The following is a 5,551-nucleotide window of genomic DNA, read 5'->3' on the forward strand; positions in this document are numbered from 1 at the left end:
CTCCTGCCAGGCAGACGAGCCGAATGATGTCGCCACCGGCAGTCGCCAGCTTCCGAACGGCACCCGAGTCCCGTGGGCTCCGTTCTAAGCTTCCCCCCCCCCCCCCCCCCCCCCCCACCCAAAGCCTGAACGTTCTACGGGGGATGGATTCGGCAACAAAGCTCTTGCAGGAGAACCTGGCCCTCATCGCCCCAGCAGTGCAATCCCAGCTCAATGGACAATTTTCGCCTCGGGCTCATGACCACGTCCTGAAATGCCGTGACACCGGGCCACCGTCGCGATCACCGGCTCTACTGGTCAAGTGTAGGCAACTGGCAAGGACGAGCCACACACGCCCCATTCCTGAGACGTAAACGTACGCATTGAAGTGTTACGCGAATCTTGGCGAGTGGTCCACGCTCTTCCAACGGAACTTCCAAGGCGGCCATGTTACATTCCCTGCCGATTGAATAAGTTATTCCGAAAGAAGCCTTGAAGCTGAGCCAGTCCATCAGCCATCTTAGATGATTGATGACAATACTGTCCTGGCGGGCATCCATGCACTTTCTGCATATTTGATGAGCACCGCCTAGACAGACACTTCGGAAGCCTCCTGAGCGCGATAAGGCAATCTGAGCTTAGCTCATATGTCTCTTGCTGTCCACCCCACCCCGGCAATAGTTCACATCGTCGAACGTGCACCTCCGGCACCAAATGCCGAACAACTGAACCGACATAGCAGAGCTTCAGACACAAGGCCGCATCTGCTGCGCCGATCTTTAACATGTGGTTTCCGGTCGTGCCCAGCTCGGCAGCTGCAGCCCGATGCTCCGCCAGTAGCGGCTGGGTGGGAGCCGACGGGGCGCCGGCTGGAGCCGGTGCTGCTCCTGCTCCGCCCGAGGAGCCACTCCGCCAGCAGCGGCTGGGTGGGAGCCGACGGGGCGCCCGGCCGGAGCCGGTGCTGCTCTTGCCTCTCCCCCGAGGAGCCGGTGCTGCTCCTGCCTCTCCCCCCGAGGAGCCGTGGCGCCGTGCAGCGCCGTCAATACACAGCACCTCACGCGCTCGGCGGCAATGCATATCAAGCGGGTGATATCGGTGTGTCGGGCCGTCGCGCCAATAACGCCGCATACAATGCGTCCGACGTGCCCGCCCCGGCCCGGCGGCGCCGCTCGGTCGCCCCCGCCGGCGCCGCCCGGCGCCCCGCCCGGCGCCGCCTGGCCGCGGCCGGAGAGCGGCGAGCGCCCCGCCCGGCGTCGCTGGCCGCCAGGGCCGGAGAGAGCGGCGAGCGCCCCGCCCGGCGTCGCCTGGCCGCGGCCGGGAGAGCGGCGAGCGCCCCGCCCGGCGCCCGCCTGGCCGCGGCCGGAGAGCGGCGAGCGCCCCGCCCGGCGCCGCCTGGCCGCGGCCGGAGAGCGGCGAGCGCCCCCGCCCGGCGTCGCCTGGCCGCGGCCGTGAGAGCGGCGAGCGCCCCGCCGGCGCCGCCTGGCCGCGGCCGGAGAGCGGCGAGCGCACCGCCGGCGCTCCGAGCGGCGCCGGGCGACCTCGGCACGCGCCACACCGGAGTGGCCCGGTCCGAGCGTGACGGGTCCCCCGGCACCCCATCAGCGCCGGCGCCGCCTCCCACTGTGTCGGCTCGGACCGCGGCTACCGCTCGCAAATCCCGCCAAACGACGCCCGCCGATGGCAGGCGCATGCGAAACACCGGCCGCGACCTCGCTGCCCGAACGGGCTGGCGTGCCCGGTCCTGACTGCCATAGTAAGTCTCTCCAGGGTGATAAACTTCTAAACAGGTGGAGAAGTCTAGCATGCACCTGGTGGGCGAGAAAATCACGACTTAGTTTGAAGGATACTGCTAATGATAATTCAGTATGAGCACTCCACTGCATGTCCCCCTCCTTCCTAAACACACATACACACCGACCACTGGGTAGGTGGCGCGGCGTACGTGCAACGTTGTTCTAAAGACTCACTTGCGCGCTGGCTGAGCTGCGTAGCGCACAAAAGTTCATCAGAATAAACCCTAGCTAGACCCAAATGGCTATGCAACCACGACAATAGCATAGACTAGAATAACATGGATGAAGCTTGAGGCGACAAGCTTCTGGGAAGTCGAAAAAGGTCATGACGAGCGCCTCAGAATCTCGAGCTCCCCCACAAGCAGGAAGAAACAGCGCAGATCACTACTAAAGTTCAGCGGGAAACGACCGGAAATAGCCGTTGGGTCCCGCTCCGAAGCATCCTGTCGAGGCGGAGAAATCTCCCGAGTTCTGCGCGGTCCTCCCCAGTTGCAGACCATTTCGCCGCGTACATGAATGACAACGGGCACCCGCGAACGACATTTCCACCCGCCTCCAGCCTCAACTCCACACAGCGCGCCGCAGCAGAATGCGCCGCCGTGAAACGGAGCGGAGCCTTTAAAGCGTGTGGAGGCTGCCGCGCCCGGTCCACCGGCCGGTCACTGCCCGCTCACATCTGGCTGCGTCGGGACGGGACCGCGCACGGTCCACCGGCCAGTCACCGCCCGCTCTCATCTGGCTGCGTCGGGACGGGACCGCGCCCGGTCCACCGGCCGGTCACTGTCCGCTCTCATCTGGCTGCGCCGGGACGGGACCGCGCCCGGTCCACCGGCCGGTCACTTCCGCTCTCATCTGGCTGCGTCGGGACGGGACCAGCCCGGCTAGACACCACGGACCGAACCGAACCGGTTGTCCCGTCAGCCGAAGCACGCGGTGCGCCGACGGGCAACGCACTCTGTATCCTGAAGACCCGCCTTTTTTTTTGGACGGCGACCGTTGGTCAGCTCCCTCGCCGGTCGTCAGCTTCAGAGGGACGTCCGGTGACGTCCACACGGATGACGTCATCGGCTCCAGCAGGCTCTCTGGCACCAACCTGTCCTGCTGACGTCATCGGCTCCAAGCAGGCCCTCCTGGCACCGACTGTCCTGCTGACGCCACCGGCTCCAGCAGACCCTCCGGCGCCGAGTGTCCTGCTGACGCCACCGGCTCCAGAAGGCCCTCTGACACCTGCCGTCCTGCTGACGTCATCGGCTCCAGCAAGCCCTCTGACACGGGCTGTCCTGCTGAAGTCACCGGCTTCAGAAGACCCTCTGACCGGGCTGTCCTGCTGACATCATCGGCTCCAGCAGGCTCTTCTGGCACGAATGCCCTGCTGACGTCATCGGCTTCAGAAGGCCCTCTGACACCTGCTGTTCTGCTGACGTCATCGGCTCCACCAAGCCCTCTGACACCGGCTGTCCTGCTGACGTCACCGGCTCCAGTAGGCCGTCCTGAGATCGGCCGTCTGGCTGCCCGCCGCCCAATAGGCGTCCCCAAGGCCAGCTCGGCCACATTTGAATGGCCATTAGCGGCAGGCTGCCGGCCAGCCCTCAAAACGATATTGGCGCCGACAGCCGACGCAATCTAATCGAACGCCTAAATGTGGAGCGGCTGTCTGCGGGGGAGCCACACCCGGCGCCGCCCCCCCCCCCCCCTCCCTCTCTACCCCGCCTGCCGTCGGGCAGCGCCCGGCCGCGCACAGCGCAGTCGACCTTCCATCCAGAGGAGAGGCCGGGCCAACCGCCGGTCACGGGAAGCAGAGCCGAACCCTGCCGCATTACAGACGCCTCGTCTGCCGACTGGCTCGTCCGACAGCAGCGGTTCGGAGAGCACCGGTCCTCCCCGGGCGGCTCTATCGCCGGGGCGAGAGCTTGATGGCAGGCGGCTGGCGGACGGAAACGACGCCCCTTCAAGTGGCGTCTGCACTTCGGCCAAAGGGCCCAGGGCATTGCGTGCCATGTTTGAAAGCTGTGGGAACCCCGGCGCTCCGCACACTCATTCCAACAAGGTACGGTCATGGCTTGATGACGGCGTTGTTGGTGGTACACAAAGGTTCACGACCAGAACTTGTCGCAAACTTTAATCTTTAACATATGGTTTCTGGGATGCGAAGAACCATTTTCGCAGTGCGATGCAGAATTGTACCTTAATTTAAGGCAGTGCTTTTGATAGCAAGTACTGCCACTGACTCCATCTCACATCTCAATTGGATACTCCAGCAGCTTCAGGACTATTGCCAGCCAGCCCCGGTCCAAGGGAACATCACTCACGGCAAACTGCTTGGCTCCGTGAATGCTTTGCGCAGGTCAATTTACAACATAATAACGATATGAGAAGAAAGGAATCTGTAAGACGCAAAAATGCGGAAAAGGCCGACCTGGATCTCAAATAGCATCGCGCGAAACCAACATCTTCAAACGGCACATCATTGCGAGCATCGGACACTCACTTCACATCCCGCCGCAATGTTGTAAGTCGACGAAAAGCGGCTATCCAAGCGACCTCGTCGAAGAAGAGAAGCCGCTTTAATACCGAAAGCGTGAAACCGTTACTGAGGCCCCGAACCACACAAGCACTAAAAACGTACGATGGGAAACACTGGGAATGGGTCTGAATCCCGTTGAGGAAGTCCGAGTCCCGCTATACGACTACACTGGGAATGGGGCCTGAACCCCGCTGAGGAAGTCCGAGTCCCGCTATACGACTACACTGGGAATGGGGGCCTGAACCCCGCTGAGGAAGTCCGAGTCCCGTATACGACTACACTGGGAATGGGGGCCTGAACCCCGCTGAGGAAGTCCGAGTCCCGCTATACGACTACACTGGGAATGGGGGCCGAACCCCGCTGAGGAAGTCCGAGTCCCGCTATACGACTACACTGGGAATGGGGGCCTGAACCCGCTGAGGAAGTCCGAGTCCCGCTATACGACTACACTGGGAATGGGGGCCTGAACCCCGCTGAGGAAGTCCGAGTCCGTATACGACTACACTGGGAATGGGGGCCTGAACCCCGCTGAGGAAGTCCGAGTCCCGCTATACGACTACACTGGGAATGGGGGCCTGAACCCCGCTGAGGAAGTCCGAGTCCCGCTATACGACTACACTGGGAATGGGGGCCTGAACCCCGCTGAGGAAGTCCGAGTCCCGCTATACGACTACACTGGGAATGGGGGCCTGAACCCGCTGAGGAAGTCCGAGTCCCGCTATACGACTACACTGGGAATGGGGGCCTGAACCCCGCTGAGGAAGTCCGAGTCCCGCTATACGACTACACTGGGAATGGGGGCCGAACCCCGCTGAAGAAGCGAGTCCCGCTATACGACTACACTGGGAATGGGGGCCTGAACCCCGCTGAGGAAGTCCGAGTCCCGCTATACGACTGCACTGGGAATGGGGGCCCGAACCCCGCTGAGGAAGTCCGAGTCCCGCTATACGACTACACTGGGAATGGGGGCCTGAACCCCGCTGAGGAAGTCCGAGTCCCGCTATACGACTACACTGGGAATGGGGGCCTGAACCCCGCTGAGGAAGTCCGAGTCTCGCTATACGACTACACTGGGAATGGGGGCCTGAACCCCGCTGAGGAAGTCCGAGTCCCGCTATACGACTACACTGGGAATGGGGGCCTGAACCCCGCTGAGGAAGGCTGAGTCCCGCTATACGACTAAACTAGTTTGTAATCCGGGCCAAATTTGACTGACGGGCAATCCCGGCCAACAGGGCCGACCACACTCAAGGCA

The sequence above is a fragment of the Pollicipes pollicipes genome, unplaced genomic scaffold (assembly GCF_011947565.3).
Source record: "Pollicipes pollicipes isolate AB1234 unplaced genomic scaffold, Ppol_2.1 Scaffold_4881;HRSCAF=5763_pilon_pilon_pilon, whole genome shotgun sequence".
Taxonomy (NCBI): Eukaryota; Metazoa; Arthropoda; class Thecostraca; order Pollicipedomorpha; family Pollicipedidae; genus Pollicipes; species Pollicipes pollicipes.